The sequence below is a fragment of the Vicugna pacos genome, chromosome 32 (genome assembly GCF_048564905.1).
Source record: "Vicugna pacos chromosome 32, VicPac4, whole genome shotgun sequence".
NCBI classification, from domain to species: Eukaryota; Metazoa; Chordata; class Mammalia; order Artiodactyla; family Camelidae; genus Vicugna; species Vicugna pacos.
In genome coordinates this window covers 21,787,335-21,798,977 of record NC_133018.1, presented here as the reverse complement: position 1 = coordinate 21,798,977, position 11,643 = coordinate 21,787,335, and positions in this window count along the sequence as shown.

The following is an 11,643-nucleotide window of genomic DNA, read 5'->3' as shown; positions in this document are numbered from 1 at the left end:
ATAATTCTCACAATATGTTTAATTATTATTATTATTATTATTATTAATTATTACTATATTTGTTACGGTGATCTGCGATCAGCGATCTTGGATGTTACTGCTATGACTCGCTAAAGGCTCAGATGACGGTTAGCATTTTTAATTAAGGCACGTACCTTGCTTTTTCAAACACAATGCTTTTGCACACTTAAGCTGCAACATAGTGTAAACATAACCTTTACCTGCACTGGGAAGCCAGAATATCCATATGGCCCTCTTTACTGCCATGCTCACTTTTTTGCGGCGGTCTTGGACCGACCCTGCGAGATCTCTGGGCTCTGCCTGTGAAGGCAACACTTCCCCTCTCCATCACAGCCCTGAGCTGTCACAGTACCGTCTCCACTTTCCAGATGGGGAAAACAGCCCAGTAGCTCCAGTCAGGGTCTCCCAGAGGCCCACACAGGCGGGACCACCCTCATGCTCGAGCTCCCTGGGATGTCAAAAGTGAAGAAATATCCAAAAACACGACAATGCTGATGCTTTAAATATTTCCATTTTAATAATTCATGACTCCTAATTAATAATAAAATGCAATGCATGCTTGCTACTTATGAAATAAATTCCAGGTGCATATTTAACCATCTAGCAGGCACTCTTCTGCATCCTGGCTTGGAGCTGCCGCCCAGGCCTCCCTCCCAGGGGAGGACCAGCTCCGGTGCAGACTCCCTCTGCTCCCAAGTCCTGGCCGGTGGGTCCAAGGATGCTGGCTCCTGTTTCAGTCGGGTCGATGGCTTGAAATTGACCTCAGGACACCTACCTGTCCCCTCTTTGGGCCCCAGTTCTCCAATCTGTACCTTTTGGACACAAGATCGTCTCTCTCCCAGAAAATGCTCAAAACTTGTCCCACCGTGGCCCACATTTGGCCTGCAGACACATGCCATGGTTTGCTGGCTGGACCAGGATTTTAGTCGTGTTTAAGGCAATATTTTTAAAGTGAGGAGATTTCACACAACAGTCTGCATTTCTGTTGTTTCTTGAACAATCTGAGGGACAGTCTGCGAGCCCTGGGCCTGCGGCGGCCTTTGTGGTGGGCTGGACACCGCTGCCCTTTTCCCACAGGCACCTTTCTCAGGTTGGCAAAGCCCCCGCCAAGCACTGTTTGTCGCTCACACAGGGAACCGATGTTTGAGGCCGTCTGCCCTCATGCTTGCACTGTTGTTCTCCTCAGACATAAAAAAGGAAAGAGAAATATGTCCCTTACCCACATCTCTATTAAAGTGAAAAAAAAAAAAAAGAAAGATTGCCTGAGAGAGCTACTGATTTTGAGATAAATGGCTCCTGTGATAATCAATTTCTCCAACTTTGATCTAAAAATATTATAACACACACTTCATTCAGATAGCTTATCCGCAGGCCAACAGCTGCTCAGCACGGCCCCCTTCGGAGCTTGGACGCAGAGGCCTTCCACGTTTGGAAAGAAATTGATTCAAACATTGAAGTCTGACATGGAGTGAGCAAGGATGGGGTAGAATTAAGACATTTTCCAGATAGTCTTACACAACATTGTAAATCAACTATACTTCAATTTAAAAGAAAGAGGGAAAAAAAAGAATATGTATGTATGTATAACTGAATGACTACACTGTACACCAGAATCTAACACAGCATTGTAAATCAACCATATTTCAATTTATAAAAAAGTCTATTTTAACCCATGTTTAAAGCCATTAAAACAAATTTCCACTGAGATTACCTAGGAAAAAAATGAGAATGAAGTCAGTTGTGGACTTAATTCTCCCCACGCTGATTGTTCTCCTGTTCCCAAGCATTGGACAAATTCGCAGCAAGTCTGTTGCTTCCAATGCCACTCTGACAGCCCCTTCATCTCCTGGACCTCAATAATTAGCAGCTCTAGTTTTGCCAAAGCAAACATTTTCAGGGCAACATTTGAGGTGCTTGTGTTTTGATTACGGGACTTGAATCCAAAAGACCGAGAAGCCAGTGGGTAACTGACAAAGGGGGTCCCTGCCTCCCCTCTGGCCCATGTCTCCCTCCCCCATCTGTGTTGGCTGTCGGCAGCATGGGGGGGACCCTGGAAAAGGAACCCCCAGAGCACACAGAGACCTTTCCGTCCAGTGACCAGGACTGGACTTTTCATGGTTACAAATCTGGATAAACTTGACTTTTCATTAAAAAAAAATTCTAATAATACATATATAAATGGTATTTTGTTAACTCTCTTAGCTTTTGTCTTATATTTTCCAGATCTGCCTTAATAGTCTGGGCCCTAAATCTGTAGACTTCTACAAATGTGTTAATCTGCACACTCAAATGTTACTCGTTTTGTGCACAAAGAACAACCATAGCCCAGAAGAGGACTATGTATAAAGACTTTGAAAACAAACAGGGGAACTTCTAACATGGATTTCATAGAAGGCTGGTACGGTATGCCTGAATTTATGCCAGCGGAATACATTAGATTTTTAAAAATTCACATGTCTTTGAAGTAAAACACCTTTTATCTCTGGGGTTTAGTTGAAAGCTTAATAGAAAAGAATGTGTCAAAAATGTAGGGCCGGTAAGTCTCATTAAATTGAAAACTGGAAATGTATTGACTGTGTTCAGTAATTCACCTTCATTGAGAGGCGAGGGGGAAACACCGGAAAAAAGCTGTGTGTCTTTTTCACCCATGAAATGCATGTGTTTTTGATGGTTTTTTCCAGATAAACATTTGTACCAATGCACTTCTCTCCATCACTTCTGCAGATAATTCTCAACAAGTCTTTTTTCTTTCTTTTCATTGTTTTGAAATTAACTGATAAGGAGGCAGCAATGGAAAATCTACAGCCGTCCTAGGTGGTGGCTGGGTCTCCTAGGAACTCCAGATTCTTCTTCTTCTACCAATAGCTGGCCATCCTCCAAGACTTACTCAAACTGCATCTTCACCACGTAACTTTCCTGTCTCCCTGTGTGTACACACACGGGCAGAATTAATGTCTCCCATATTCGTATGCCCATAGAATTTTCCACATACCAACAGTTACAAATGTGTTACATTTAATCATTTATATTGGGGCTCACCAGCTGAATCCAGCCTACAGCCTTCAAGTGCAATCTGATAAAACATTTTCAAAGAAACTCCTGCAACTTAATAACAGAAAAAAAATATACAATTATAAAATGACTCAGTTAAAAATGGGCAAAGGTCCTGAACAGATACACAAAAGAAGATAAACAAACGGCCACGGGGTAGAGGAAAAAGGTTCTCAGCATCATTCATCACTAGGGAAATGCAAATCAAAATCAAAATGAGACATCACCTTGCACCTGTTCAGATAGTTACTATCAAAGAAACCCCAAAGACAGCAAGTGTTGGTGAAGATGTGGGGAAATTGAAACCCTTGTGCACTGCTGGTGGAAATGTCAAACGGTGTAACCAGTAGGGAAAACAGTATGCAGATTCCTCAAACAATTAGAAACCGAACTACCATGGGATCCAGCAATCCCACGTCTGGGTGTATATCGAAAAGAACTGAAGTCAGGATCTTGATTCAGTACCTTGTAGCAACCTGTAATGAAAAAGCATACGGAAACGATTCTATGTATGTACACGTGTGACTGAAGCATGATGCTGTGCACCAGAAGTTCGCACAACATTGTAGACTGACTAGACTTCAACAAAAACAACAAATTCAACCAGAAGAAATTAAGATTTGCAAATAGAAAAGAATCAGCTGGAAATTGAATGTCCGAGCACTTTCTTCTGCAATATTTCACAGCAGAAAGGGTTTCGCTCTCTGAAATACGTCCCTGCTTGTCATTCCGACTCATGATTCAACTCCAAGAAAATTAGGAATTATACCAGAAGAGCAAGAGAATTTCCACCATGAAAAAAAAAAAATTCTAAAAGCCTGACTTACAAGCCTGTTTGCAATAGTAAAGATTATTCAGCCATCCTTAATTCCAGATAATGTAATAAAAATGCCGGTGAGTTAACAATCAGCGAAGAAGCCAAGGTATAATTGGATTCATTCGATTCAGATACACATTCCAATAATGGCAGTCTAGGGGAAGCATGCCTGTTTTCGAGTTCTGATTCTTTAAGCCAGCTTCATTTAGGTACAAACTCTTAAAAAAAGCGTCTCACTCTTGGCAATATTAAAACTAAATATGCAAAACAAGTAATTTGACACATAGCTTTCCCCAAAGCCCTTCACACCCCATCTGATTGTAACCATGATGGAACTGCAAAATGCAGAATAGCTTTTTGCAATTCCATCAGCTGAATGAGCAGAACAGATTTAAACACTCGCATAATTCTTGTCATTCTTTTCCAAGGTACGCGTGTAGCTCTGATTTCTCACACTGGCTTTGCGTCATTCTCCATCACAAAGTGTGGTTTCTGATACAAGTTGAATTTCCCCCGTGTAAATCTAGCCTTAGGAACATTCTAAAAAGTTGAGTACAAAGTATGTTGGAATCATTGTATCGACTTCATGGAATGGAAAGGGGGCTTTTTCACCAAATCATGTGCTCCAAAAGAAACTGGCTTTTTTAAGGAATATCAGTATGGAAGTCAGAGATTTGCAGAGCTTCAGATAAACTATAGTATTGGTCCCTTTAGGTGCTTTGTTTTTAAATTTGTTTTTAATTAGTTCTGAACCTCTTCATCTTTTAAGAGTGAGATTTCAGGTAAGCAACCATATTTCAGCCTCCCCCCCTTTTATGGGACTGGCTTAACTCTTGACCCGAATTCTTATGTGGTAACGATCAGCTGGACCCGAGTACAAGGACCCCAGCTCACCCCAGTCCCGATGGTTTCCCATGCCTCTCACGGCCCCACTGGCAGTCTAGGAGCCGGGCACACTTAGAACCGCCCAGCACAGAATCTGCCTGTAAGCTGATGCGTGTGTAAGTCCTAGAGTGTTTATACGCACATTAGGCAGAATGCTTTAAAAATGTGCCCATCTGTTAAGGGTGCTCATTACGCTGACTCCTGGAAAAAACCAGGGACCAAACGTACCTCCCAGCTGCAAGTGAACAAACAGCCACATCACGCGGTACCTCTCACAGCACGCGTGAGGCCGGGGGCCGAGCGTGGGATTTGTGCTCAGGGACGGAAAAGGCATTGAACTCGAGTACCAGGAAGTGAGCGTTGTCTAAAGGGAAAGGGAGTCTTGGGAAATGTTATCGAAGACCCGCTAGGATAATCACCCTTCATGCTCCTTTCGAACATGGTTATTGTAACTAATGTGCCCTCCTGGGGGGCCATCAAACACAGGGCACTGTGCATCGTGCCTATTGGTCGTATTCGTGGCCACTCGAAATAGACCGAACACTGATCCTGAACCTGAGTGACTTCCTCACTCACTGATCTCTACGGCAGAAGCCAGAAAAGGGTCCTTAGCCTCCGCTGCATGGTGTCCTGCATGAGGTCTACCCAGTTCCACCACTAACCAGCCTCCTAGGTGTTGAAAGCGGGGTGGCGAACACGACAAACAGGAAACAGCTCCATCAGGAAGCTGAACGTGGGTCAAAGCAAAAGATTGATGCATATTTTTACTTTTTATGCAAATTTAAAATTTTTATCCAGGATAAAAGAAGTCCAAATTGGAAAAGAAGAAGTAAAAACTGTCACTGTTTGCAGATGACACATGGAAAATCCTAAAGATGCCACCAGAAAACCACTAGAACTCATCAACGAAGTCAGTGAAGTTGCAAGATACAAAATAAACACACAGAAATCCGTTGCCTTTCTGTATACTAACAACAAAGTATCAGAAAGAGACAGTCCTATTTACCATCACATCAAAAGAATAAAATACCCAAGGATAAACCTACCTAATGAGGCAGAAGACCTGTCCTCTGAAAACCATCACGCTGATGAGAGAAGTTAAAGACACTCAATGCATGTTTTAAAATAATAAGTAAGGGAGCATGGCTCCTGCTGTCAAGTCACTGGAAAGCAGAGACGCTGACACGCACGAACAACCTTGTGTAACCTTTGGGCGAGACAGAGACATGGTCACTCAGGACTGGTGGGGTCGAGCTGGGTGGGAAGGCTTCCCTAAGGAAGTGACATTTGGATGGAGACCCGTAAGTTGGAAGGAGACAATAATTGATGACTGTAAAGAACATTCTGGGAAGACGAAATAGCACGTTCAATTGGTTTTCAGTTTCCGTCAAGAGCGCCGCTCTTCTCATCTTAACGTGTCCTAGGGTTCCGTTTTTCTTCCAATGCAACCGTCTTCCCTTGTTGACCAGGGAAGATGAAAGTAATGGTGATGGAAGATTCAAAGGAACCTGATCCACCAGCATGGAAAACACGCCACTTCAAGCTTCAGAAGGCCGTGGCTTGCTGCCGGTTCGAGTAAAACATCTTCTTTTAGAACACATCTATTCCAGAGGTGCCTTCCAGAACCTCACAGTTCATTTGGCTCTGGGGCTCACCCCCATCTTAATTAACATGCCTGTAAGCCATCATACTGAGCACAAAAATACCTCCCCCAAACAAAGATAGATTGCTGACCTTTAAAAGCAAAAGCGTAGATGTTACCATCTAATTGCAAAAGAAACAGAGTTCATCCAGCAGAAGAATCTCATCACGTCAGGGTGAATGACAGCTTCTCTTGGAAAACAGATGTCATGTAAATGCTGTGACACACTCAGCTCTCCATTGGACAGCAACCCACGTCTCACTATGACCTGTATTCGTTAGTCACACGTTAGTCATTTATTTCTGAGTGGAGCTTAAGTGCTCCAGACCTAATAATTAATGCCAATAATCCTCCTTTTTGCTCTTTCTCTTTGTGCAGCAAACCCACATTTAGCAATAATTCTTCGACTCTGTCTTCAGATTGTCATCTCCCCCACACACTCATTTTAATGGATGTGTGCCTCCCCAAACAATCATATTACTTTTGGTTAATGGAGTGTTTGTCAAGGAAACTGTCAAAATTGAATTCAATCAGTATTCATGATCATTTTTAAGATAAGATGAAATCAAATTCACTGAAAGTACAGACTCAAATTTTTTCGGTTCACTCTTCTGGGGTTCTGGGAGCATTTCTAATTTTATTGTGGGACTCAGTTCAGAGGTAAGCACTTTGAACTGGCCATCTTCCAGCCATCCTGCTCCTTTCCTTACTACAGAGACTGGGAAAGCAAAAATATTTCCTGGATTCCTTTGTAAGTGAGCATTATGTGATCCAGTCTGAACCAAGTTCACACACTTGAAATTTTTTAGGGAAAGCAAACCTATCCAATAAAAAGCAAAGACTTGTGAGAAGTGTTGGCACCACCCCTTTTATCTGCCTGGAATATAGATGTAAAGGGTGGAGATGGTGCAGCCATTTTGTGACCATGTGACAAGAGTCTCCTGCTGAATTGGGGTGGGAGGGTGGAAATGAGGGAAGGATCTGGACTCTTGATGGCATCATGAACCACCACATCATCTATTAACTGCCCATATTCAGTCTTCTTGTTACATAAATTCTTTGTATATTTACAAACGTAACTTCTTTGTGTATTTATACTCTGTGATAGGGGTTTATGTTACCTGAAGCTGAAAACAGAATCATACCAGACCTCCCTCTCATTGAAAGTCTTTGACTTAATTCTCTAAGTTCTCTGAATAAAGAATTTCCCCAAAGTATGCCTTTTCTTTTTTAATTTATTTTTTAATTGAAGCATAGTCAGTTTACAATATTGTATCAATTTCTGGTGCACAGCATCATGTTCCTTTCATCCATATACATACATATATATTCCTTTGCATATTCTTTTTCATTACAGGTCACTACAAGATATTGAATATAGTTTCCTGTGCTTGCTATACAGCAGAAAATTGTTACTTATCTATTTCATATATGATAGTGGGTCTCTGCAAATCTCAAACTCCCAATTTATCCCTTCTCACCCCCTTTCCCTCCTGGTAACCATAAGTTTGTTTCATATGTCTGTGAGTCTGTCCCTGTTTTGTAAATGAGTTCATTGTGTCTTTTTTTTTTTAGGTTTCACATGTAAGTGATACCATATGGTATTTTTCTTTCTCTCTTTTCTTATTATCTTTCTCCATGGCTACTAGGAAACTCCATTTCCCGTCTCTCATCACAGGTGCGTGGGGTGCAGTGGAAAGAGAATGTGTTTCAGAGCCTGATGAGCTGAGGCGGGTTTCTTATCTGGGGCTCTGTTGCAGTGCCCGCCAAGCTTGTGTGAACTGCTTCATTTCTTGGTTGTTCTGTGTCAGTAAAGTCCTACAGTGCAGAGATCAAGGGTAATTAAAGTATTCCTGTCCGCTAAGCATTCAGCATTGCCCTTCTTATCTCCAGGCATGCAAGTAAGAGAAACATTTCCCCCCTTGTGATTTAGCTCAGAAGATCTGAGCTCGCACGCTGGGGGCGCACATCCCAGGAAGCCCTGTGGTCAGTACCCAGTGGCATGGCCCCCCGTTCTCTCCCAACTCTGAGCATCCTAAAGGAAAGTAGGGATTATTAAGTAGGAGCCAGTTACACCTCGCGACTGCACGTCAACTCCTGGCTTGTGGCAACTGCGTCACAGACGGTCCATGATTAAGGAATTAAGGAAACACCGATGTGAACTTGGCTTATCTCAGCTCCTGCAAAGTGAGAGGTTTGGAAAACAGTATTAAATGGTCATGGATCAATTGTTTCCACAATCTTGTAAAATAATGGTTTCTGTGTTAGTGTGAGCTGGTTAAAATGGTCTCCTTCTGCACACTGTAGGTGGTTAATAAAAGACAAGCACTTTTAATTCAGTTTTACTCTTCCCCAACCCTAACAGCAATTATTTTTTGCATTCGGGGAAAAGATGTTTATTTCCAGAAAAGTAACCATGGTTTAGTCAATTCAACAAGGTTGAACAGTGATGCTGATTTTCGGGGGGGGGGGGGGTGTTTGGTTTTGATTTGCAAAGTATTTCATTAAAATGCCTTTTCCTCCAGGTTTCACCCAATGGATGGAATCTGTGAAAACAGAATAAAAGATGCCACTTCCTCACCACCTACTTAAAAGTTTTCTTTGCATATATTTTTTTTTTTTCCTGGAAAATATCGGCATTTCCTGATTGATAGTAAGGGAGGTCAGGAGGTCAGAAAATATCCCAGGACCAAAAACCCAGAAGACGTGTGTGTCATCTTTTAGAACATTATTTGTACTGAAAACATAAGGAAAGCACTAGCCTGTGCAGAATCAATAGTTCGAGTTTAATAAAATGCCTTCTGAATCCTTATTTGATAATTTTTTTAAGCATTGCAACTGCTTGGCCCGACACCGTGGTCCTTTTTATTAGCCAACCTTTATGTTGAGAGATGGTAAACATATGCCATTCACCCATTTCACTTGTAAATTTCAGTCCTTTTTTTTTTCAGTATATTCACAGTCACACAACCATCATCACACTCGACTTTCAAATATTTTCATTAAGCTGAAAAGAAGACCCGTACCCATTAGCTGGCACTCTTATTCTGGGCATTTCTCACAGACAGAATTGCGCAGTATGTGAACCCCCATGAGCAGCTTCCTTCCCTCGGCGTGACACCTTTAAGTTTCATCCGTGCTGTAGTATGTCCTCCATCTATTGTAATGACAATATTATCCCCTTGTATTGTTCATTTTTCATTCACCACTGGTGGGCATCTGAGTGGTTCCCGGTTGGGGCTGCTATGAATAACGCTGCGATGAGCGTTAATGGACATGTCCTTGTGTCAATGAACACCTTGAATTCTCCTGGGTATTGAAGTGGAATTTCTAGGTCATGTTGTAATGCTACCTGGACTACTTTGAAGAATTGCCAGACTATTTTTCAAAGCAGCTGTACCATCTTTACATTCCTATCGAGTGAACGAGTGTTAACATTTTACAAATTCCTCATGAACATTCACAATTATTGGTCTTCTGTTCCATTTATCTGTAAGTTTATCCTCTGCCTTTGTACTGTTGCTCTGTAGTAAGTATTGACGTTGAGAAACGTGCATCCCCCAACTTTGTTCTCCGTTTTTCAAGACTGTTTGGCGGTTCTGGGCCCTTTGTGTTTCCATCTGAATCTTACGGTCAGCTTGTCAACGTCCATGGAGAAATCATCGAAGATTCTGAGAGGGATTGTGTTTAATCTTTAGAGCAGTTTGGGAGTCTTATCATCTTAACGTTATTAAGTCTTTTGATCCAGAAACATGGGATATCTTCCTATTTATTTAGATCGCCTTTAATTCCTTTTAACCACATTTTTAGTTTTGAGTATCTGTTTGCACTTCTTGTTAAAATGCATTTGTACTTCATTTTTTACTGCCATTATAAATAGGCTTTTGTTTTTGGCATCTCATTCTCGGTTTGCTCAATGCTACTGTCTAGAAAGACAATTTAGTTTAGTTTATTAGTCTCTTATCCTGAAACCTTGCTCAACTCACTCCCTATTTCCAATAATTTTTATGTGGATTTCTTAGGATTTTTCGGTGTATAGGATTATGACTTCTGCATATAGATGGAGTTTAACTTTTCCCTTTCCAATTTTGATGTCTTGGGTTTTATTCTCTTGACTAATTGCCCAAGCAACTAAATTAATTTTTTCAACATTGTTCTATAGTTTTCAGAGTACGAATTTTGTGCTTCCTTTGTTAACATTTTTCTTATGACACTATTGCAAATTGAACTGTTTGCTTGATTTAATTTGGATTATTCATTCCCAGTGTATAGAAATACAATTGACTTTTTGTACATGCATCTTATCTCCTGCAAGCCTGCTGCATTGCTAAAGCCTTTCATTAGTTCTAAAAGGGTTTTAAAAATGAGTTTCTAAATAGAAAATCATGCCATCTGCAAACAGCACAGTTTCACTCCTTCCTCTTTAATCTGGATATCTTACATTTTAATTTTCTTGCCTAATTGCCTTGGCTACAACCTCCAGTACAATGTCGAAAGGAAGTTGTAAAAGGAAACATCTGTGTCTTTCATGATTAAGAAGAAACACTCAACACTATCAAGTTTGATGTTAACTGTGGAATGTTTGTAGACGATTTTTTTCAGGCCGAGGAAACTCTCTTATGTTCTTATTTTGTTCAGATTTTCACTATGATAGGATGCTGAATTTTACCAGATATTTTGAGTCTACTGAGACAATCATTTGGTCACTGACCTTTATTCTACAGGTACAGTGTACTGTATTAGTGGGTTTCCCAGTGTTAAAGTGACCTTCTGTTGCTGAGATAAATCCCTCTTGGCCACAGCACATAGTCTTTTCCATATGTCACTTGACTAGCTTCTTAGCATTTTGTTGAGGACGTCTGTGTCTATATTGATGGAGATACTGGTCTGTCATTTTCTGGGGATGTGTTTGCAGGATAGTGATAGCAGGTAATCCTGGTCCTCGAGAATAAATGGAGAAGTCTTCCCCCCTCTTCAAATGTTTTGGAAGATTTTGTGAAGGATTCGTATCAATGCTTCTGAAATGTTTGGAATTCACTAGTGAAGCTCTGTGTCTGGACCAGGGCTTTACTTTATGAGTAGGTTAAAAAAAAATGTATAATTCAATGTATTTAAACTGTGCTCTCCCCTGACCCGCCCTTTCTTCTCAAGTTCTGTGTCCTGGGGAGGTGACAGCCTCCCTGGGCTTGATCATTGCTTCCCCAGTGCAGAGTGTGAGAAAGAGCGT